The sequence below is a fragment of the Notothenia rossii genome (assembly GCF_949606895.1).
Source record: "Notothenia rossii genome assembly, chromosome: 4".
NCBI classification, from domain to species: domain Eukaryota; kingdom Metazoa; phylum Chordata; class Actinopteri; order Perciformes; family Nototheniidae; genus Notothenia; species Notothenia rossii.
The window spans coordinates 78833174-78858832 of NC_136902.1; the positions used below are offsets into that span (position 1 = coordinate 78833174).

Here is a 25659-nt window from a genome sequence, read left to right on the forward strand (position 1 = left end):
GACTAAAGGAAGTAATGGAGAGATTTTACAATGTTTTTGTACATACATTTATTGGAAATTATGTGAGCCTGAAAGTGAGCTGGCCTGCATACTGCAAACATGTCAGTGAGGCATGAAGAACAGAAATAGATGGTTCACCCTGCATTACTTCTTTTTTTTTTTTATCAATATCTTTATTGAAGTTTTCAATTATAACGAACATTACACATACATAAAACGGTCAGTCTAGGTGGCAGATACAGTGTAGAGTCAAATGAATAGGCATGTAAATAAACACAGTTCAGAATACAGATGATACAGGGATAACAGAGTACAGAAATCTGAAAGAATATGATGTGGGCTACTACAGTTTATAATCATATTCCCGTTGCCCCCCTCCCGGTCTTTGGTTTTATTGATCATTACCAACATTGTTTTTCAAAAACTCCATGAAGCTCCCCCAGATATTTTCAAAAACTGCCAGCTTTCCCTGTTACGTCCCCCTCTAGGGTAGAGGAAAACAGCACACACCAGAATGGAATTGGTAATAATTATAAACAGTTTTATTGTATAGCAGGTCAACAAAGATGGCAGGCAAGCAGCCTGGGACAAACAAAGTATCCAAAGGGCGTAGGCTTAACTGAGGAGCAAACAAAAGGAGGACTCTAAAAGGGAGCCTAATGAACTACAAAGAAATATACATAATAAACTAAATAACCCTCACTATCAAAGTGGTACAAACTAATAAAGGAACTGTAAGCAAACACAGCGATACTACCAAACAACAGTCCAAATGATGCTAAGCTAACCAAGACAAATCTAATATCACACGAGTTAACCACGGTTAACAGATTTAGTACACAAAAGGAAAGTACGCAGCGAGAGGCGTCTGTACACATAACAGAGCCTCCAGAGTGATAATTGTCCCCAGGCTTTGAAGTCATCTCCAGCAGGTGTGCGCCGGCTGTGCGCTGCGATTGGAGTGTGTCGGGCACGGCGTGCTCCAATCCCAATCTTCAGGAGGTGGACCAGGAGATGGCAGCCAATCATGTCAGGGCAACCTGAATATATGTATTCATACTTGGTTTGTTCACCCTGCATTACTGAGTGTTTATTATAGATCAGCAGCCAAATTGAGAAAAAACCTAATACCATGCCAAATTATATTTTAAGCACCGCTAGAATGATATTTAAAATATTTTACAGATCAGTAGAAACACATAGCAAAGATAAAACCATTTCCAAAGCTTTCAAATATACCATGCTCAGTCTAAAGAAAATATGTATGATTAATAAACAATAATTTTCAATTTGATATCATAAAGTATACATAGCATGTCAGATTGAAATAATATAAATGTTTTTTTGGAGCCAAGGCAGAAGCGCTGAGCTTCAGTCTGCAATGTTCAAAACAACAACAGATAAAGACAGAAATCTAGGTGTAGTCATGGACTCTGACCTGAGTTTCAACAGTCACATTAAAACAATTACTAAATCAGCCTACTATCACCTAAAGAATATATCTAGGATTAAAAGACTAATGTCACAGCAGGATTTGGAAAAACTTGTCCATGCTTTTATCTTCAGTAGACTCGACTACTGTAATGGTGTCTTCACAGGTCTCACTAAAAAATCTATTAGAAAGCTGCAGCTGATTCAGAAGCTGCTGCTCGAGTCCTCACTAACACTAAGAAAGTGGATCACATCACTCCAGTTCTGAACTCTTTACATTGGCTTCCTGTGTGTCAAAGAATAGATTTCAAAATACTGCTGCTGGTTTATAAAGCACTGAATGGTTTAGGCCCAAAATACATTTCTGACATCCTGCTAAATTATGAACCATCCAGATCTCTCAGGTCTTCAGGGACTGGTCAGCTTTCTGTCCCCAGAGTCAGAACTAAACATGGTAAAGCAGCGTTCAGTTATTATGCTCCAAATATTTGGAACAAACTTCCAGAAACCTGGAGTTCCGCTGCAACTTTGACTACTTTTAAATCCAGGCTGAAGACTTTTCTTTTTGCAGCTGCTTTTAATTGAACTATTCATATTTTAAACTGCACTGCAACTTTTATTAATGTATTTTTTCTTTTAATGTTTCTTTTATTATCTTTGCTTTTTAATGACTGTTTTTAAATGCCATTTTCTCAAGGTCTTTCATTTTAGTAAAGCACTTTGAATGGCCTTGTGTTGAAAGGGTGCTATATAAATAAACTTGCCTTGCCTTGGAATATACATCACTAGCTGAAGTTCAGTAGCATCACTGAATTGGAGCTGTGGTACAAGCAGAGAGATTTGGACTGTTGGCTGTTGAAAAAGTGTTACAATATCGATGGTTCAAGAGGTTAATATGAGGATAGAAATGTCAGCACTGTAAAACATCAGAATGGACCTCGGAACAGCTGCCCACGTTCCCAACTTTGTCTGCGATTCCAAAAAAGGTCTTACACTTGTGAGTTTGGTGAGAGAAACAACCAAGCCAAGGAAAATACACTTTTGCTGTTTCTATTGTGATAAATACTTAGCCTTGCTCTTTCCATCTATAATCAAATAATTGGTTAAATGCGGCAAGTACCAACAAGTTCTCCGGGATTTGTTGAAAGTAATAATGGTGAATACAAGAAAAGGCTAACTGAAATAGAGATGGATGTGGCAGGAAAATGAAGACGAAACAAGAAGGTCAATGATTTTGACACTGCAGTATAACCCCTTGGACACACTGAACATCACAAGCAGATGATGTACTTAACTGTGAGATTATAACAGCTTTCAGGGTCAAGTTTTCCTTTTAAGCTGCTTGAGAAGTTCTTGCAGATACAGAAATGATTGTGTTCACTGTAATTAAATGGCTAAAAGGATATTTCCTTCAAGGCCAAATTGGGTACTTATTTGAAAAAGAAAGAATGAAATAAAGCAAACACAAAGCTCACAGCAATGCAAGGGTGACACACTGTTCTTTACTGTGAGCGCTACAATGCGTGAAATATTTTTTTCATCATCACACAATGTTTTTTACAGAACCTATTTGTGACAAGCTGCTTATATGGACTATAATTCAGCACTGTTTGCGTGAAATCGGATTATTTTACTGAGATTTCTTCAACCAAGAGGGTTTTGCTCATCCATTTTAAATTTGATCCATAAAAATGCATTTATTTTCTTCTGGTTTCAGACCCTTGCAGGTGGCCTTAACCGTTAAGTCCCATCAGTAATTTTCTCAACAATATAAAGATAACTTATTTATGCAGTTCAGAGGAAAGGCATACATTACTCTAAAGGTTAGTTTTTAACAATGAAGGCCAATTATCGTTCATGTTTTAACTTTTTTTTTTAAAGTAAACACTTAAGTTCTGAGCAAACATTACTCTTTACCATTTTTGGGGGTTAAGACCAAATTAAACATAATCATAAAATCTAAGTCAGACTTCCAGTCCAAAGATAGGCGATGAATAAACTGTTAAAACAACACTGATTCAGTGCTGCTGAGAATGGTTTAAACTAATTCAGTACCTCCTCGTTCTAGTATTCAGATTACTTTCTATATATAAATTACAAAACTGTGTGGGTCTTCATATCAGGCATATACTGTACCTAGGCGAGTGCAGTTTTCCATGGTTAATCAATAATAGGGTTTGCAGCAGCATGTGAGCAAAACCTCAGCACCTGGCTTCTCTAAGGCTAATCTCCTAGTTCAAACAATCAATAGAGATTTTAAAATTGCTTTTGCATTTTTTTTCCAGGAGGTTATGGTTGTGTGCTCATGTGGATTGTGGGTCTTTTAGTTGTGTGTATTACTTTAAGTTGTCTGACCCAGACTTCAGCAAGAAAACGTTGTAACAGGTGACAATGTTCTGTTAACATGAATGTTGCCTTTTATCACTTTCTGACAGCATAAACACAGGCAGAAAATGTCAGAGTACCAGTCTTCTGTCCTCTTTTCCTGGCAAGGCCACCTCTCTGCTTCATTTGTGACATCCCTTACTTGTGTGTGTCCGGTTTATGACAAACTCAGCTCACAAAAGCTGCAACAATTGTGTATTTTTATACAAAGGTGCCAGACAAATGACTTAGGGATTTTGCCAGTGCTGTTTATTTGGAAGACAAGAATATGTTGTTGTCTAAAGGCATCCCTGAAAATGCTCCCTGTGGTGCTCTGTTCAGATCCAGAAGCATCAGGAGGCTTATGGGTGAATACTGAGAGGATCTGGATTTGCCCGAACCATCAAAAATCAACTCAGCAGGTTTTTTATAGAATCAGACAGACTGTTAGATGCACAAGGCAGCATATTTGAGTCTCTCAGAGTTCCGATTTTCACTGTGAATCCAAGTCATGGCAAAATTCTCCTTTTTAAAAACAGATTGAAAAGCATACAGATAACACCAGATAGAACAGTTTAATGCGTACAAAGAATTATGGAAACCATGTCTTTCCATAAGCCTTTAAATAACTGTGAAAAGAAAAACTAAAATCCTTTTCCGCACCGACACATGGGTTTGCACATTCCTCGAGAACTAAGACTATTTATTTAGCCTATGTCATATTACAAACTATTCAGTGTGCCAGTGACAGAAAAGCCCAATTCATATGCAGGATAACACGCTTTTCATATTTTTTAAGCCACCACATCCCCCCATAGGCTGCTTCAGTATGCTGTGAATACAAATGCCAGAACACACAGTTTGCTGTAAAGACATTGGATTTCTCTGAGGCACTGGTGCCCTGTGAAATCTACTACTGACAGAATTTGACTTTTTTTACTGACTTTAGCTCGAGGAAAGTGGTTTGAGGAGATGGTTCCAATTTCATTGCCCACATGTGCAATCTTGCATGAGATGCAAGTATTGAATATCACTTTGCAGCAGATGGTGTCTTAGTGTGTGTCAACTGCAGCATCCAATATTGCCATTGGGCTAATCCTTTTACTCAGTCTTACTGAAAATGTTGAACTCGTTCCGGCATCTCATGCTCAATAAAATAATCCTTGCTGCACTTTGTTTACCGCATCACGGATGCACTCACCACTGCCGTAGCAAATTCTCCTTTACCTGCTTAGCAGGAATACAGAGCGTCTGATGAACTCACTCCCCTTTTCCCAGACAAAGTTTTATTTGCTTTGGTGTGTGTACTTTGAGATGTGTGTTTAATGAGTTGTTTGTATATCAGTGTTGACTGAATTCATGAGTCTGCCTTAGTCTGATCCCGTCTCTGTTGCCTCTGGGCCACCTGCCTTTTTTACTGCCTCCTTTCCTGGCTGCTCCTGAGAAGTAGAGATAAGGCCCAATGATGTTTGTCTGCTCCCTGGCAGATTACTGACGCAGACAGCTACTGTAAACTGGAGGCCAAAGACGACCCTGTTTTGGGACGTCTCAGCTGACCACAGCACCAATCCAGCTTGAATGCCATCTGGCCTGCTTCAATGTGCTGTTGCTGCTCAGTTAATTACTCCTCAAAGAAAAACATGTCAATGTGGGAGATATCTAGAAAAAAACTTTGAACTAGTTACTTTTAAATGATAGAGAATAATCAAACACAATGTTACTGATTGTCTTTTGATTAATAATTATAGACATTTAATCAGTTACTCATGATTGCATAAATGAGGAACGCCATTTAAGTCAGTAGGTCACCAGCATACCAAAGACATCACTGAAACACAATACATACACTTACAACATTTCAATTTGAACATGTTATAGCAATTATGTAGTTTCTTTCTATAAGATCTAAAATTCTGTTGTAAAAAGTGGGAAAAATGTATATCAACTTGTTTCAAACACTTTCAAGTTTTTTTTATTTTTATTTGGTTGATTCGCCTTGTGGATTCCGTCCTGGTCGTGGAACGACGGATCAGCTTTTTACTCTCGCAAGGATCCTGGAGGGGGCCTAGGAGTACGGTTATCCAGTCTACATGTGTTTTGTAGACTTGGAGAAGGCGTATGACCGGGTTCCCAGGGAGTCACTGTGGGAGGTGCTGCGGGAGTATGGGGTGAGGAGGTCTCTACTCAGGACCATCCAATCTCTGTACTCCCAAAGCGAGAGCTGTGTTCGGGTCCTCGGCAGTAAGTCGGACCCATTTCAGGTGAGGGTTGGCCTCCGCCAAGGCTGCGCTTTGTCACCAATCCTGTTTGTAATATACATGGATCGGATTTCGAGGCGTAGTCGTGGGGGAGGGGGTCTGCAGTTCGGTGGACTAAGGATTGCACCACTACTTTTTGTAGATGATGTGGTTCTGATGGCTTCCTCGGTCTGCGACCTTCAGCTCTCACTGGATCGGTTCGCAACCGAGTGTGAAGCGGCTGGGATGAGGATCAGCACCTCCAAATCTGAGGCCATGGTTCTCAGCAGGAAACCGATGGACTGTCCACTCCAAGTAGGGAATGAGTCCTTACCCCAAGTGAAGGAGTTCAAGTATCTCTGGGTCTTGTTCTCAAGTGAGGGAACAATGGAGCGTGAGATGGGTCGGAGAATCGGAGCAGCGGGAGCGGTACTGCAGTCGCTTTACCGCACCGTTGTGACGAAAAGGGAGCTGAGCCAGAAGGCAAAGCTCTCTGTCTACCGCGCCATTTTCGTTCCTACCCTCACCTATGGTCATGAAGGATGGGTCATTACCGAAAGAACGAGATCGCGGATACAAGCAGCCGGGATGGGTTTTCTCCGCAGGGTGGCTGGTGTCTCCCTTAGGGATAAGGTGAGAAGTTCGGTCATCCGGGAGGGACTCGGAGTTGAACCGCTCCTCCTTCGCGTCGAAAGGAGCCAGTTGAGGTGGTTTGGGCACCTAGTTAGGATGCCACCTGGGCGCCTCCCTAGGGAGGTGTTCCAGGCACGTCCAGCTGGGAAAAGACCAAGGGGTAGACCTAGAACCAGGTGGAGGGATTATATCTCTTCTCTGGCCTGGGAGCGCCTTGGGATCCCCCAGTCAGAGCTGGTTGATGTGGCCAGGGAAAAGAAAGTTTGGGGCTCTCTGCTGGAACTGCTACCTCCGCGACCCGACCACGGATAAGGGGGAGAAGATGGATGGATGATTCGCCTTGTTTCCAAGAGACATTTAAAATTAAGCTGTGGAAATATTGCTTTATAAAAGCAAATACGTTATTTTATAATTCACATAAGAAACATGGAATAAATAACCGACAAAAGGACTTACAGAGATTATATTATTATCATTGCTTAAACGTTTCATTGCACTGTCAATTGGTATAAATAATGGTTACAATGATTATGAGTCTGTTTGTAAAAACACTATATAGGCTATAATTTTGCTGCTGAAACCCAATTGGATAATGAATGTTCTCGAATAATGTGCTAATGGGTGTTGATGGGGTTTCTCCCGTTATGTCTTTCATTGATATGACCCAAATATTGAAAAGCTGGTGATATATTCAGATCAGCATCGATGACCAATTAGCAAAAGCTTTAATAAACCAGGGCTCGGGGAAGAAAATGTACAAAAATTGGGTGATCTTTTTGTGAATGTGTGTGAAAGCATGCACATGTGTGCGCGTCTTTTGTATGTTTACCCTTTGAGCACCAGCTGTGAAGATATGGCTATGATTAAAGCACACGGGGTGTTTCTCAATGTCGAGGAAGGAAGGCTGCTCCAGAGCCACTATTTCAAGCATACTACGTCATCGAGTGCCACCGAAGGATTGTTCCAATGTCCAGCATACTTGGAATTCTACCGAGGCTGGCGTACTTCGTAGCGAGAAATTTCGAAGCTGCACATGTGTAGACTCTGCGGTCTTAAAATCCTCAAAATGCTTTGCACACGGACCAATTTCCAAATCTTTGGCAAAAATCGCACTCCATTTAAGGGCGGGGCCTCGCATATGACGCACACCTGTTAGCCCAGGGGTGGGCACATTTTTGGGCTCGAGGGCCACTATGAGTTTTAAAATTTAGCAGACGGGCCGGGCCAGTAGCAGATCGGTGAAAAAATATTTAGCTGTCCACTCCTCATTAAACAATCGGCCCTGATTGTCGACTTTTCTTTTCTTTGGTCCACTCATTGTTACAGATGCAGGTTCAAAGGTGAATTAGGTTCAAAGGTGAGTTATTGCGTCATCGTTTGCGTCATGACGTAACCGTTTACGTGCCTTCTTATGAACAACACAGCGTTTTACGTCGCTGATTTTCTCTGCAACAACGCTCACAATAACATCAATAGAGGACTGCGTTGGGTACATTTAAATCATACGAAGCAAGATTAAATTAATGAACTACTTCTCCAACCTTATATCTTTCTCCAGAGTGCCGTGGTGCATTGTTTATTAATGTGGTTCAGCGGGATTACCGCCCGCTGCAGTGCTGCTCGTGCACCGGAGTTTAGTCTACTCTACTTTCTCTATTTTGTACCAATATTCGGCGGGCCGGATTAAAAAGCCCAACAGGCCGTATATGGCCCGCGGGCCTTAGTTTGCCCGTGCCTGTGTTAGCCTGTTCCACAATTCGTCGTTTTCCGATGCTTTTCCGAAGGATTCTTGCCTCGCTTCTGAAGCAAGTGACTCCGAAGACATGTGCTACCAAGCAAGCGTCCTCGACATTGAGAAACACCCGTCACTGTGGAGCTGCCTAATTAGGTATTTTCGGCTTCATTGAAAAACATTTCACAGTCTTCTTGGACATCAAATCGCTTTATCTCTCACTTCATCTACGGAGCTCAGAGTGGTTTGAGTTTTAATCGGAGCTCTGTGGGGGTCTCCAGTCTTAAATAACTAATGTTAGGGGTGGAGATAAATAAATAAATAATAGCGTAATGGGTGCATTCTTAGAGAGAGAGAAACTTTATTCAAGATGTCTATTTCATATTTTGTGGCTCCTTCTTCTAAATGGGTGTGATCATTTTTGGTTTGCTGTATTCTGCACCATATTGTACATCATGGTTGCTCTGTGATAAAGTGTCAGAATACTGTCATTAATGTTAGAATGTGGTGTGTACTAAACATATTTTTCAGCCTATTTATCGTGTTAAAGCCTAAAAATACTGGCCTTTCAGGAATGAATGACCTCCACAGATTTATGATTTTACTTAACAATTTAATGGGAGTTGAGACCATTTATCGTATCTTGAAGAATACAATATAGTGGTGTACTTTAAAAGCCCTCCTGCTTTAAGGTTCTGTACATAACATAAAGGTTGGGTTTTTAAAAGTGTGGAAAGGTTAGTGTCATAAATGGGTCATAAAAAGGAAAGACAATGAAGTTAGGTAAAATTGAGAATAAAGGGAATGTGTAGAAAAAAGGGATTAAAGATGGATCACAGGTTGAACACTTCTGTTTTCTTCTTAAATATCACTTGTACTTTTTACAAGCCAGGCTAGTGGTAATATGCCAAGTCCAACTAGTACTTTAAGCATCCAACTTTAGCTCCCTCTTTGTGATATTTAAAATGATGGAAGACAGTCTTGCCTTGCTGTCTGCATCTCTCTCATGCAGGCATATATTCCCTCTCTCTGTTCATTGTTTCTGTTTTATTGACTCCTGTTTGATCAGGACTGTTTAAATAGTTGTCTCAATATTTGTGTGGCCAATTGTGAAGATGCCGGTCGATTGTGGCCCAACTGGCAGTATATGAATTGTTCTTTGCTTTTCTTCCACATGCATACTAATGGAAAATGAAATTAGAGGAAAGGAGAGACATACGAGAAGGAGCAGAGGACATGGGATAATACATGACTCACACATAGTAAGCCCTGACTGTTTAGCACTCGGGATATACATGGGGAAGAAAGCGTGTAGCGGGGATTTGAGGGTTTAGAAAGAGTTAAGAAGCAGACTTTTACAAGGTGAAGTACAGCTTATGAAGGGAGCTCAGAATGAATTAGACAGTGTAACTGCTGTGGGGATTTATTGACCAAAAGATTGTCAGGTTGACAAATGCAAATGTATTTAAGAATACCTCTGAAATTGTAGATACTGTACATAAGAAGCAAATCACCCACCAGACAGAGACATTACGGTAGACAGACCACATAGTTTAAAACATTGTTTTAATATATACTGTATATATATAATACCTGGTTTATAGTGTGTTACATTTACTGTAATTAATAGTAACCTATCATAGACTTAATTAAGTACCATATGGTTAAAAGTTGGTTGCTTGTGGCGATAGCAACATCTGGCAGGTTGAAAGATATAAGAAGTTTAAAGAGCTTGTTTCTAAGGATGTCAATTGTTTATATATTAATTTTTTATTTTCATGAATTATTTCTATACTACAGCTGGAGAGAGGATGTAAAAACACCAAACTCAGCAGCTTACCCCTTGATAGACCACTAGAGGACACAGGCTTTTAATGGCTTTCATTCACACTTACATTGCTTTTTGTTAAAGGCAGCATTTCTTCAAGAACTAACCTTTGGCTGTTATCCTGTATATCCGGCGCTGCAGCCTGTGAACATGGAGCAAGGGTTTTTGTCAGCATTATTAACTGCTGTTGGGCTTTATTGGTACACAGTGGTGCACAATTGGAAAATGATGAACCCATGAAACATAACATGAGTTTTTTTCCGCAAATTGCATCACTGTTTTTAATATATGTGCACTGTAATTGTTGCTATCTAGTCGTGAAAGTATATAACAGATTCACTGGTAAACCCTGTGGCCAAAATCTACAGTCATAAATCAATGGATTTGTGTTATTTTTTCTCGTCGTATTTCTGTAAATTGAGTCAATAGCCATCACTTGCTTTACTGTGATCTGCCAATGCTGCCTGTTGAATGGCAATTAATATCCTCTGCAGGTACCCTGTCTGATATCAGAGACAGAGAGAAGGACGGTGAGGGATGGAGTTTCAAGAAGATTACAATAACAAAATATAGAAGAATGGACGGACCAAGTGAGACGAAAATTAAAGGCAGCAGGTACGAGGCATAGGAGAAGGGGATAAGATAAAATAAGTCATACTGGAGGGGGTTCAGACTGTGAAAAGACAGTAGAGACTGTCAGAGGATTTACTAATAGGAACTGAGGCACGGAGAGAACACAATACCTCAGATATCAGAAACAGTATGAGAGGTGGATGAGGAGTTTAATTAGAGAGTGTGGTCGGCAAAGTCACCGCAGCTTCTCCAGATATGATCAGCACGGAATGAAGGGCAGCGGTGGGTAAAAAAACTAGACGCAACAGCTGGCTCCAGTGGTGTGTGGTGAGGGGTGGTATTGTTTCAGCCTTTGTAGACGCGCTCCAATCCCATTTACAAATTGGAAGGACCAAAAGTCACAGTCACGCAGAAACTGGCTACTGTCACTGGGTAAACTGGCTGATGGATGGGACCACTTTGCTTTCGGATCTAATGATAATGGGGCAGAAGAGGTCAGAGATGGATTACGACTGCCTGGTGTCATGAGAAAAGTTACCCGTCTAGTTGATAAATCCGCTGCTTACCATTTGATTCTGCTGATAATTGACTGGTTATGGCTGGTTAGGGGTATTCATGGGTCCAACACAGGACACACATCTCAAATCCAGATCTACTCTGAATTGAGTAGCCTTTGTATGTGTAGTAATATTTAACACTGGGTTTAATTGATTCAATCACCAGACAGAAAATTGCTGCCTTGGTTGAAATACCATCTGTATTTGTCATCAGACATGTCATGCTTTTCGGTTATTACCCGTCACCTTGTGTGTTATGAAGGTTTTTCTGCATGTAAACGGTGTGCAGAGTCAAAACCCTTAAAGTACACCCTGTAGCGAGTAAAACTCTAACACAGAAAATACCTCCCCAAAACGCCTCACTGGTGAAACGTCATCATCCATTTGATTCTTCCGGGTACGTGCTTACGAAAGCACGTTGCCGGAACTAAATGGGCCAATCCGCGGAGCCGCTACGTTACTTCCGCGGAGACGTTACGTTAAGCCCCCACTGATTGGTCCAAATTGACCAATCCACACACACACTCAGTGCAGGCAGCCCTGCGGATTTCTGCTCCCTGGCTGCAGGCTGATAACAGACAGTTGGGATTGCGGTAAAATTCTCTCTGCAGACCCATTCTCACAGTGTTTATCAACCTATAAACCTTTTTCTTACTCAATATCAAGCCACACTTATTGTTTTTATTTCGGCTGTGACTTTGTGTGTGTTCAGGTTGAGTTTGGCTGCGTATCGCTAAACAAGGAAATCACACCTCCACGGAGCTCAGCGCGATTCACAACGTACCGACCAATCAGAGCACACTGGGCTCACAGGGAGGGGGGGGGGAGCTGCAGCGAGCCGTTTAGTGGAGAAAGTGAATACTGCTGAATATGTACAGAGATGCTGTAGGCGAAACCAATGTGAGTTTGGAAAATTGCACAGTATTTTTCTATTTTAGTATACACAATGGAATGGAATTAAGATCAGTGGAAATGGCCATGACACCTCTCCTTTAACACCATATAAGGGAAGTGTGGCATTAGGATAGCACTGCAATATTGTTAAATAATTGTTTAACTTAACACATTTTCTAAATGGTACTATTTGAAATGGTCTGTTTTATACAATGAGACAGCTGTTGGCAGGGGATTTCAGTCTGCCTTGCTCTTTGCCATAAGGGGAATGGAGATCACACAGAAAGAGTAGCCAGGAACAGCTTAGCGCACACAGAGCAGCGAGAGGATTTGTCTTGCAACTTTGCTTCTGTCACAGTGTGAGTACGCCTGACATGCATACTGTTAAAACTGCAGCTGATCTAGAGCTATACAGCTGATTCTTCTGGTATTTCAGGAAAACATACTCCAAAGAACCTTAGCCTAATACAATTTGACACACGAAATGATCTGAAATCTGCTTATAATAGAACCTTATGTGATTGATGTGTCTGAGGTAATTGTCACATGTCTCATGAATTTTGTAAAATGGGAACATTAAACAACGGCTCATTGGATCTTCCATGTATTTACTTAAACATTGGCAAAAAAGGAAACACATGTCAGTAATGCACCATAACTGAAAAATACTATCTTAAATCTCAAATGCATGTTTTTGCTTGTCATTTGAATGTTGGGTAGGTAAAATTAGACAAAACAGCAAATGTAAACTACATTTTAAATGATCCAATCAAAAAGCTATCCCTTTCCATATATATCTAGCTGCGCTACCTCTAAAAGTCGCCAAATCTAGCGGGAAAGTCACCAAGTTGGCAACACTGACAGCCCGTTCAATAGTGTTGCTTGATTATTATTTTTTTTAGCACAGCATTCTGAGTTGGAAAGTCGTGTACATAACATTATGTACCCACAGACCTTTTTATTTGTGTTTTGCTTTTCACTTCAGCTAACTCATAAAGCCCAAGGCCAAGGTAATTTCAGACTAAATGAAACACAATGCTTGCCTTTAGAACGGCAGGCTTAAACATTAATTTAGCCTTCAGAATCCTCTAGACTCTTAATAATCTTTCTTTATCGCCATTTGTAGTCAACTCTGTCACAGTTCATGCCGTAGTGAATGGAGGTTTGGGATGAATGAGCACAGCACACGAGCCATATTTCTGTTCTCATTGGGCTTTTAGTTTTCACTGAGCCGTGAACAAATCTCCCACGACAGCACCGGTAGAGAGCATCTGTAAAAGCCAAAGAGACAATTTGCTGTTAAACAACCTTGTGTCTGCATGTGAGTGACAGGTCCTTATCGGAGCTCCCTCCGGCTGATCAAAGTTGAAATAGGGTCAGGCTGAATTAAAGACTAGCTAATTAAAATGTCCAGGGAACATGCCAGTCCTCATCTCATTTATCTCCTGCAGTTCAATTGGGGAGAGAAAGAGATAGGTGAGATGTGGAAGTATTGTAGAAGAAGAATAAAGGAGTGTTATCCCACAAGTTGAACTTTATCTGATACTAGGGGGTAGATTGTTAAACAGTCTGTGCATTCGGTAACAATCAGAGATGTGTTGTTCCAGGATATCCATGTTCAAAGGTCCCAGATGTGTGTGAGATGATAGGTTTTGTTTGAAGGAGGTGTTTTGTGACTTTGTTCACCTGAAAGCAGAGATCTTTAGATGTATGGATTGGGGCCCGAGGCAAGGAAGCAAAGCATGTAATGAGACATCCATAATAGGCCTGTTTTTCAGTCCACTCACACTTTGAAACTCCAGCCATGGCCTTTTTTAAAACTCCCACTCTTACAGCCTGTTTGAGAACGGAGATTCTGGGGTTGGTGGCGTGTGTGTCTGCATGTGTCTCTGTGTAAAATAAACAACCTATAAAACAACAAGATATCCGCATAAGTATCTGCGATCGGCCGCTCTGCTCTCTAAATATCAGCATCGGCCATAGAAACACCAATATCCGCAGGCCATCATTGGAAATGTTGCTCAAAAAAAGAAAATTACGCTTGAGCAATAATGCCAATGCACTGTGGGTTTGAGAGCCTGTGCCATCGGGTTGTTTAATAAACTAAGTGTGTGTTTTTTCACACCAGAATTGTAGTTGTGAAGGTGTCTGAGGCTGACTGACACTGAGAGCAAATCAGCCTAATGAGATGCCATGTTGCTCTGTGGAAATGATTACCTCAGGAGGAGAGGCATTAGATTGATGAAAGAAGTCTTTGCCTCTCTCTCTGAAATGCACCAGTGCCTCCACCGTTACCACCATGCCGTTTAGACAAATACATGAAATTCCCTCTCAGCCCAAATGACCTATAACACTTCCTTGGGTAGTTTTTTTTCTTTTTTTGCAAGAAAAGAAAGTGAACAAATCAATTTAAGTATTGTTTATTTATGTCATCAGTCACTGCTTGCCTCTGCATGTGCTGATCTGATTACCATGGTAACATGATTTTACCCCTGGGTGTCTTGGGTAATATCAGCCTTTTGAGCTCAGGTGTCTAAAATGAATTAAAATGCACTTTATTTTCTGAAAATGCAAGCAGAGGATTTAAGGTGTTAAATAAAGACGTGTCACACACCACCAATTAATGCGTGTTTCTCCTCAAAAAATGTAATGCTGATTAATCGATGACTGCGGTTATTGATGCAATAACGAATGATAGCTGAAAGTCCTATTTGTTAGTGCTTGGCCCAACCTTTTGGAGTCTTACAGAGCCATTAATCAGGACGTGGTTGCTGGATCGCTTCTCAGGTCAGCAGTGATGTGAGGGGGAAGCTCCTGGAGGTGAATGCAGCAGCAGTTTAATAGCTCACAGTGGACAAACCATGAAGCCAGCAGATTGCGACAGTATACTAGTATAATAATTTGTGTGCTGCTCTGGAATCCTTATCTGAATGCAGCCAGTGTGTGCAGTCTTCCGATTAGATCCTGGATATCATTTTCATATTTCTCTCAATCTGTACTTACTTGGAAAAATATCTCCACACCCAGCTCACCACATGATAAGTACATGCTGTAGATGTGAGCTCTTTGGTGCAGACCTCAATTAGTTTGATTGTGATGAGGGGTCCAATAATTGTCAGCAACATTATCCCCAAGACACAAGTTGTCTGAGTTTAACAATAAGAGGGGGGGGGGTGGTTGGATGCTGGCGGCACCTTGAGGAGCTGTAAGCAGAGGAAAACAGGGCGCTAATTGGATTAATGATAGGGGATTGTGATAAGTGATTGAGGAGTGGTGGCTTTAGGGAAGTGCTAGACTAAGCATGGCAAACAGAGGCGGAGTCACTGCCTCGCTGTCATAATTGTGTTTCCAGAAACAAATTGACATTATCACAGGTGGCATGTAAATTGTATTGCATGTGAACTGTGACATTATGTTATTAACTATTAATGTTAGGCTTTTATTAAAACTGTGATACAAAATAATTCATATACAGCTTCTGCCCAGCATTATTTGTTGAATAGCCAAATCGTTTACTCTTACTCTTCCCAATCATGGGGCAGATTGTAGTAGGTGTCACCCTCACAGAGAACCATCTGGCTGAACTCTAAACGTTACTTAATTGTGTGAAGGGAAGCTGAAAGAAGTTGCCTTCTTGGTTTTAAAATAATAAAAGGAAGTAAATGACTGGGTAGGTTCCAAGAGGTGTGACTGAGACAAAGTAATGAATGAAGGAGAAGATGAGAGTAGATGAGGATGTCTTCCTGATTAAACATTTGCTATGCTCAATTGAATAACTACTTTACCTAGCATACGCATTTGTTACTCATGAGCAGAATTTCTATCATACTGCATACCATTTATAAACTGAATGTGTATATGGACAAAACTGAAAAGGAATGCATGAATTTAATCCCAACCAAGCTGTGGTTGTACTAGGCACTTACATCAGAACATACATCCATATTAATTCATCATTTTTGTATGCAAATGTGTAATATTCATTTAAATGGGATCAGAAAATGCAAATGATTTAGTTTATAATTCCAAGTATTGATGATGTGTGTACAGTACATCTCAGGTGTATGTGGTCAGGCAGAGTTGTCTGGAGCAGCTTCTCATATATTAGCTTGTGTGTGTCATAAATTGAAATTTATATTGCCTGACCCCTCAGTGGTTGAGTGTGATATTCCACCCTGTTGTTAGATTCACGGTGGAGTGGACGCTTAAGCCGCGTGTGGGCTAGTGGTTTCAACACTCACTGTACAGGATCCCACTTGCTGATGCAGCTCTGGAGTGGATCCTCTGGGAGACGGTAGGCATTGCATTGAGGACAAGGCTTAACTCATATCACCCTCTCTTGGGTATGCTCACTCTCTATTGATACAATGACACTTTCTACTTGAGGTGCTTATTTGTGTCAAGTTCTTTATTAAAAGAAACTGCTCATTCATCAGCTACAATCTTTCTTCATATCCAAATTAGATCAGTTGTGTAGTGATCCTTGAAAAGTGCCTTATCTGTTCTGGTTTATTCTATTATCTAATGTTTGATCAAAGCTTTAAGTGCTTTGACTTTTAAAAATAATAATTTCATGACCTAGATATCATAATCATACTTTTGTATGGACATAGGAAGATTAATATTCAATGATCTTGCAACACTAAAGTCAAACTCTATCCAAGCTTGACTTATAATAACACTTTGAATAAAATGTGCTTCTTTAAATTGATTAGACTCCTGCCCTGGCTTTGCCTGGCATGAAACCCTTTGCCACTGTAATTGAATGTCATAATGAACCCTTATTACTGTTCACATTATGCAATTAGGAGCTTGTCATCCATGATTTGAAGGACTGGTTGATTTCACTTGAGGCCAAATCAGTATGAATGTATTTTTATTCAATGAGGTGCACATTTGTTCTTACATTGGCCAGTCTTTTGGACCATCCATCAGAATGTTACTGTAGCATTTTCGTTTTGGTCATGTTAGCATTCTGGTTTCTATCTCGAATCACCACTGAAAGCCTAACAGAGGCTCAAGCATGGCTGTACATACTGTTGTTTTTGCTTAAAACTAGGGACTTAGATATTGGATGAAGATGGCCAGTGGCTCTAGGAGGTCTAAGATGTTTTTCTAAACTGATAATTTAACAGAGGGACATTATAAATTAAATGATGATAGCCATTTTAGCTCTTATTAAATAATATTTTTTCGTAAGTCCTATCGGTATTTTGTTGTTATATGCTGCTGTTCAGGGTATAATGAATATCCATCATATTGGAAATGTCTATTACTTCTTCATTTTGTACATACTAGATGAGAATACATTGACCTTTTCACTCGACTTCTAAAATTTAATGATTCAAAAAGATACTGCTATTTGGTGAAAGTCTGATTTGTGTATTGTCAGAATGAGAAACGTTGTCTGTTGAAATAGCTTATTCCCTCTTTTATACAGTAAATGTTTCCTTCCAAACAACGCGGAAACAATGTCCTTGAGCTCCAATGTTTCTTAGGTAAACAAATGGAAAGATATCTCTCTCTGATACATTGGTCTTTGTATCCCCCATTCGCTCTCTTTCTCACTCCTGTGGCCTCTCTGTGACACTTTGTTCCGCTTTTTGTTTTGTTTTCTTTATGTCTTCTACGCATACTCAATGCTCAGCATCAAACACATTTCTAGTTCTATAAATGGAGAATTTGTGTCTCCAAAAAGTGTATCCATTGTTAAGCAAGGCTGTAAAGGTTTCACTGTCACTCTGGGCATAATATAGATTTAGCTTGCAATCAAAAACATCGAGCTCCCAACAATTAATTTTTATTTTTAGATGAACGCTAGCTCGCAAGGTCATCTACAGCTAATCTATTCATCAGTAAAATAATTGTTATTTTAAATCTACGACGGCATTTTGTATAATGCATTTAGCTTTATCTGCAGTGTACTGTGTGTGCAGTATTAAGCTGACAGAATGGATTAACACCATTACATTTGTCACACCGCTACTTTAGTGTTGAGTATCCAAACATTAGGGAACTGGCACTCTGACCACCGCAGAGTACATTGGCACAAAAAACAGCCATTAAGCCAGAGCACTTAGAAGACTTTTAATCCTTTATTAAGCATCTCCATTGAGTAGGTATCATTATTTTTTAATATCACACATTTACAATATTTTTGTTTGTTGTTTTCATGATCACATGAAGAAATCTGCATAATATTTTTCTTTCTCCATAATAACAGGCCCTGTTTCCTATTTGTCATATTTGGAATTGAAATTGATTGTGATCTTCTTTTTTGCCTAAAAAAAGTCCCAAGAGTCATAAATCAAACCCAAACAACACCCTTCCATATTAGTCATCAACAGCAACGTCTGCTTGTACAACGTTTCACAAATGTAAAGATTAGGTTATAATTTCTATTGCTATGGATAACACGTCACCCATCAAGATTATTGTTGGGTTTGAGGATGTGGTGACATAGCCAGACGAAAGCTTTCATTTTAGATTCCCACCAGGAGCGCAACATGAGCTGTCAGACAACCTGACAGCTTTTAAACAAATCCCCAGTTCAATCCAATTATCCCAGAGAAGTAAGACAAAAAGAGATGAGAATTGAATTCAGGAAAACCAAACCTTCCCTCTTCTCAAATGTGGATATTTTTTGGAGCAACAAAGGAGCAGCATGTTCCTTGGTTCCTACTTCACCGATGACCTCAGCTGGTTATACAGCCCTCCACCGTTGTGCACCTTCTACCGGGGAACCATTAAGAGTGTACACTGATCATCACCATTAGCTCCAGATTGAATGAAATTGGCATGCTCAACGCAGTGTGTGTCATCTGTTTTGGCCATGTTATCTTTCCTCTGAGTGCATTACAGACTGATTTGGACATGAAGAACTGAATGAAAGATTAAACACAACAGTTTACGTCAAAAGAAGGATCCTCAAAGAAATTGGGCCATAGTAAAGAAGGGTGGCAGAGCAAAGGGACACGACCAAAAGGGAGAGCAGTCTATTTTTTCTGTGGCAAACTGATCCTATTCTCACTCTCCCCGAGCAACAGTGTCCATGCTGTTGCAAACAAACTACCATCTCTTTGTTCCTCCGCCTATATGTAATTACACCCCTGCCTCTTTTTCACACTGGCCGGTTTTATCCTGGCTGTAAGTCTCACCAATGCAGCACTATTTACGACTCTTTCCAGCAGCTCTTACATGGCTCGTTCCCCATCAGTGGGACAGTGGCAGTCCAATGTGGGGGAGGGGGTGGGGGGGGCTGTCTCAGTTCATACACAGATAGAAGTAAATGTTAACACACACACACACACACACACACACACACACACACACACACACACACACACACACACACACACATGTACTTCCATGGCAACTGGCTTATTCGTAATAGTCGGTGCATGGTGGTGCGTTTTTACATGTGTACATGCAGGATTGTGTGCTTTGCCAGTACCCACTGAACAGAGAGAAAAAAAGGGATCCTTTGGGTTTTGGAAAGCAGGAAATAGAGGCAATGAGCTGATCTTGGGTGGAGTTCAGAACAGGATATTCTTATTATGAATTGAGTGGCTGTTCAGTGGGAGTTTTTAAGGCCGCAGATTGGAGTCCAAACTGACTGATTAACTGAGGATGTGGCTCGGTTACAAAGAGGTTGCCTTGGCCTTACGTAGGGTTAGATCAATGGCTGGGGTTGCAGATGGGCATCCTGGAGCTGATGCTGTAGTTAGAGGTGGTGCTGGTCCGTGCAGTTTGTCTGTATACTCTGGGAAATGATGGAGGAGTGCTGTTCAACAGAGCCCTGCCATGCCTCAGTTAGCACTCGAACAGCCACTGCACTGCAGAGCCACACTGACAGTCACTGCACACGTGTTTTTAAATGATCTTATCTGAATAGCATGCTCATACTTTCTTTACACTAATCCAGTGTTTGGTTGTTTTGGCAGCATATCTTGGCAGGGTAATGTTGTCTGTAATTCAACAATTTAGGTCCCTACTAAAATATTTGAACAACTCTTGGATCAATTCTCGTGAAAAGATGTACGGACATTCATTGTCCCAAGAAGATGACTCCCACTGATCACTGACTACATCTGGTGGCTCTGACTCATTTAGTGCCACCAGCAGGTCAACATTATCCCTAATCCAGGGAAATATCTTCAATTCTACTCAAAGGATTGGCACAACATTTTGCATAGAAATTCATGGTTCTCAGATGATGAATCCTAATGACCTCTCCTCTAGCGCCACTATGACATCACTTTAATATACACATTTATGTTCTACTCTGGATAAACTTGTAGGACTTTGATAATCCCCTGACATTTAGCGTCACCAGCAGGCCTCTTTGTCTTGGTTAAATGAAGGTTTAAATTCTGGGCTCAGTGCATTAAATACATCTATACTTAGCTTCTACTGGATGATACAGTAGCCTGCAGTTCGCTTCAGTAAGATATTTGCAAAATATTCCAACTGGTGAAATATAGCCATGACTTTATTGAGTTTCCTATATTTTAAATAATACAGTGCGAAACCAGCCTGCATTATGCCGTTTTTGTAGTCCATTCCTTTATTTCTTTACCTTTATACTTCTTTCTTTCTCTTTGACAGAACTACTTTACAGCTCCAATGCAGCTAATTTATATTGTCAGTGGCATGGCATTCATACATTTTCTTCTGAGTCTGTACCAATATTCCAAACTGATTTCCATGCTGCATGGCAGACACCTGTGCATTGGAGAAAGCAGCTAGACGAAGGTGTTTCGAGAAAATGAGTGTTCCATTATTTATGCTCCCTTCACTAACTTTATGATGCTGTTAGGTGGTCATGCTGTTGTCCTCTGTCTTCTTTTATTAGCTGTTCCCTGCTGTATTTTAATGGATACGTCAAAAAATGAAGTTTCCTTGTGGCAATGTAGCAGAGTCTTCTCAGACTCAGTGGAACACAGAGATAGATGGAGCACATCCTAAGATGAGAGCAAAGTCTTGATGAGATTTGTTCATTTGCCTGCCAGAGCACCACTATTATTATCAATACCAGCTAAGCACTTTTTATACTAGTATTGGTCTGAAAGCAGTAGCGGTGTGAATTTTATTTTCATCGACTGTGCATGTACAATATCCGCCTTCTTTTATTTCATTTCAATATCCAATTTCCTCAAAAACGTAATTTTTTTATGGGTTCTCTATTTACTGTGAAATATTGATGTTTTGAGTTTTTAATTTTTCTATATCCCTTTGCATCGTTTGAATAAGTACAGCAGTAGATACCATAGTCCTTGTGAAAACAGTTTATTAAGTGGCCAGAGGGTGTAATGCAAAGGTAGTTGGGTTCAAGTGTGGTTGCTGTTTTTGTGATGGTCCTTCTGCTTAGCTTGCCCCACGGACAGTATACAGTATGAGGCCTTTGAGCATCGATTATTTGAGACCTGTTCCCCCACACTGAGAAGTTTTTGCTTTTTGCTGCCTTAACTTTTTCTTTTGCAACAATACAGACATGCAGCACATTAACTTACCCACATTGTACCCACACCTTAACTACCAATTAACCCCTCTGAAAGACAAAATACCAACTACATCTTCAGTGATGGGAACATACTGATACATACATTGTATAAAGATAGACATGGTTAATTTGTTTCATGAGAAAATGAAACAAAGAAAGATATTTTTAATTAAGGTTAAACTATTTCATTGTCAATGTCATGTCTCAAACACTGACTACCTTGCAAAACAAAGGAGTGTGAGATATGGTGCACTTTATGTCACACTAATGTAAAATAGTTAATTAAAAATAGAAACACATGACAGAATGAGAAATTACATTCGCATCTCCTTGGCCTAACAACTAAATGAAAGATGTTTTTCTGTCTTATATATTCACTGTTTCATAATACAATTATATTAATTATACCCACCCTTTTACGGCCATTCCATCTGTCACTTAATGGGGACCATCATGCAAAATGCACTTATTGAGGTCTTTTATACATAAATGTGTCCTTGGTGTGTCAAAGAACTCACGCAGCGTCAGAAAATAAAACCCTTTCTCTTTTCCTCCATACCCACATCTTTTAAAAATGGGGGTTCAACGAGCGGATACAGATTTTCTGCCGATATGACGTAATTTCGGATGGTGGAGTGGACCCACAGAGAGTTGCTATCAGAAACAATCCCTGACGTGTTGTGGACGTAATGTCGTCTTTGTTTACATTAGCAAGCCTCGCTAACACTCAGAGCTAACCTGTACTGGAGAGCACATGTGTTTTAAAAAGCAGGAAATAAAAAAAGGAACTCACCTTGTGGTAAACCCGCAAGAGAAAAAGCATTTGAGCTCCATACTGTTTCAGAAATAATCCTTGATGTGATTTTGAACAGGATAGCGTTTTATCACAGCAGAATTGAACTTTATCTAGAAGGTAGAATTCTGATCAGGCATTAGCTCCGCCTCCTCTTTTTTTTTTTTTACCTAAGGACCCAAGATCTTAGTTTCTCTAACTAGGCTGGAATAGAGGGATATGAGGGATGTCTAAAGGCCCTGACACACCAAGCAGTTACCAGAGAACTCACCGACTGTTGCATCGCCGTGTTCTCCTGCGTCTTGGCCATGTGTCGCACTGGAACACACCGCAAAGACTTCAGCCGAGCACGTACGAACTGCGCATGCGTGAGTGGCAATAACTCTCCTTACCAGCAGGCGGCGTGTATTCGTCATTCAAAACAGGCAACAACCGGAAGACAGGGAAGAAGAACAGACTGCTTGATTTAAACAAACAACAAATAGCGTGTACGTTCCATTTTCACTCTCGCCCATCAAAAACATGTTTCGTGCGGTACTGGAGCTATCAGCCATTGGTGTGTTGCTTGTGGAAGACTCAAGCAACCGTTTCGATTCTCATGCACTGATTCGCTAGCTGAACAGCCAGTCAGACGTGCGTCAGCCAGGAAAGTCCAAATAAGGCATGTCACGGCCGATGGTGCGGGACACACCAAATTGAGTTTGGGCGACAGGTCACGCTTCGTCGTCCGACCAACGAAAACGGCCGATTTCGGTCTGGTCTTAAAAGGCATGATCTGTTTGTATTTTGAGAAAAACACATCATAGACATTTTTTTATATATTTGTATATATCTATATCTATATGCCTAAAAATAGCATGATAGGGGCACTTTAAATCCTTTATGTAAGTTGGATGTTAAAATAGCATATAATATGATTTGCATGCATTAAATTAACATACAGTCAGAATATACAGTTACTGCAGATATTTAAGATCATAGAACATCAGGTGCTAGTTTTACATAATCTTGCTTGTTATTAATAAAATATGCATTGTAGTAACTGTGCTGGGTTTCTGAAGTAACTGATTTCCTTACCTTGTTGTTACAAACGTATTAAAGAGTTTCATTGCCTATTCATATCTGTTAGATAAAATGCCAATGACATGCATATAAACTAACAGCATAGAAATAAAGAGTGACATTCATTATTACCTTTCATGGCAACATATTGCAGATTTCTCGGCTCTTACTAATGTTGTTGCAGTGACTCAGCACTGTCAAACCTGTTGAAGGAAATCTACTTTTATTTGAAATACATCTGCTACATGGCATGTGTGAGTACACATCACTATGAGTAAAAAGACAGTACCCTGCCCTCATACACAGTTTTTAAGCCAGCTCGTGATATTTAAAGGGGATTATAGTGATATCATACGCTGAACCCTTCATCCCTGTTGGCTCATTTATTTCAGTCAAAGAGCACCAACCACTGCCGTTACTACTCGTCTTGGCTTCAATTCAAATATCAATATTGAATGTGTCTTTATACTTCCTTTCTCAAGCTTGCCCAAGTGTGAAACCTCTATTAATTTATTTTGTTTTGAAGAGGTACTGAGAATAACTCAATGAGAATAGATCAAGTTCCAAAATGTAGAAAAGGATATACTGTACATATGTCTGTGTACGACCCCTGCAGTTATACCAAAGGCAAGGCTGTAATGGTGCTGATGATACGAAGGCCAGAATGGGTTAGGATGCTCTCCGGATATCTAAATGCCGAGCTTGGGCAGTGTTAACTCTGGCAAAATGCCATGGCTCTCTATTGAAACAGTCACGGTCCTGTTTTTCATTGTAACACCACAAAATACAAGGGGGAAGTGGCATGATAAAGTATCATAAAGTCTCTAGACTATGTTCCAATTCACATATGTTATTGATAAGTTGGCTTGCAGCGTTATGCATTAAAGCAATACAATCTGTATTTTCCTGCTGGTTTGTATCCCCAGTGGCAGCTTGAGGTTAGGTAGTTCTACAGGCATGAACACTACAGTTGGATTTTGATACTGTGTCGGAAGATTACATAAAATTGCGCACATTGCTTGAAATACCGAGAACATAAATATATACCGTGTGAATATTTATATCTAAGCAGGCATTTCTCCTTTAGTTAACGTTACCTTGACACATCTCAGTCAAATTCAGGTTTTTCATTCAAATTACTTCTCAAAATGTGTAGGTGAACATCAGTGTATGAGAGTGTGTTTGTTAGAAATTATTTTCCTAGTCTATTGTGAACCAGCCTGTGCAATTTTCTTGAGGCCCCACCATCCCTATCATTCTCTTTCAGTGGCTTAGGGATGATTGCAGCCTCTTCTTCAAGATAATGTCAGATCAAGGATTGTTCACCACGGCAGCTACCTTTCTGTTTCTCTACCAAATCCCAAATTTGAAACCATTCTTTGTTTTGCTTGCACTCCTTTATCTCTTCATACGAGAAGAGCTAGAGAATGCTGCAAACAAATAAATAGCTCTACATGCAGAGGAGTTCATGAACAAACACTCCCACATGATGTGGTATCATAATGTTTGAAGTGGGACTTCAATTGGACACCCCTGAACAGCCTGCAACTCGGTATCCCACACAAAACATCCCTGCTCCCTCAGATCGGTATTCAACCATTTTCCCATGTGGCCAAAGCTTGGAAGGAATGCAGAACATTGATGTCTCATTGCAGAAGGGGAAAAAGCCAACTGTTTTGTTGTCACAGCAGCATGGTTTAAGAGAGTAAAATGGGCTTATTCTCTTGGTATTCGTAATGTTCTCGAATCATTGGTTGCGTTGAAACGCTCTCTTTGCTGTACCTACAAATGAATTGTATTTATATTATATTCATAGTTGTTATTGTACTGCACATGTACTATTCCAGTTAGTTTTGGAACCAATGCCTAAGGTCAAGGTCACTGTGACCCTAAAAACCGGATTGTGTCCATAGTAAGTATTAATAGGCTAGTGTGACACTTTCTCATAACATTTTAGTAGGATAAAGTGATTTGTGAGTTATAATATTTTGGACAGACATGCTTGACGGAGATATTCTGTTGAAAAGTTAATACAAATCAAATGTAAATTTCA

The 25659-nt window shown here is 40.2% G+C and overlaps 1 protein-coding gene across 11 annotated transcripts in view; it reads left to right on the forward strand.

Annotated features, from left to right (window-relative positions):
- Positions 1 to 25659, forward strand: part of grik4 (glutamate receptor, ionotropic, kainate 4) — a 283245-nt gene that overhangs the window by 74589 nt on the left and 182997 nt on the right. The gene's annotated exons all lie outside the window — the stretch shown is intronic.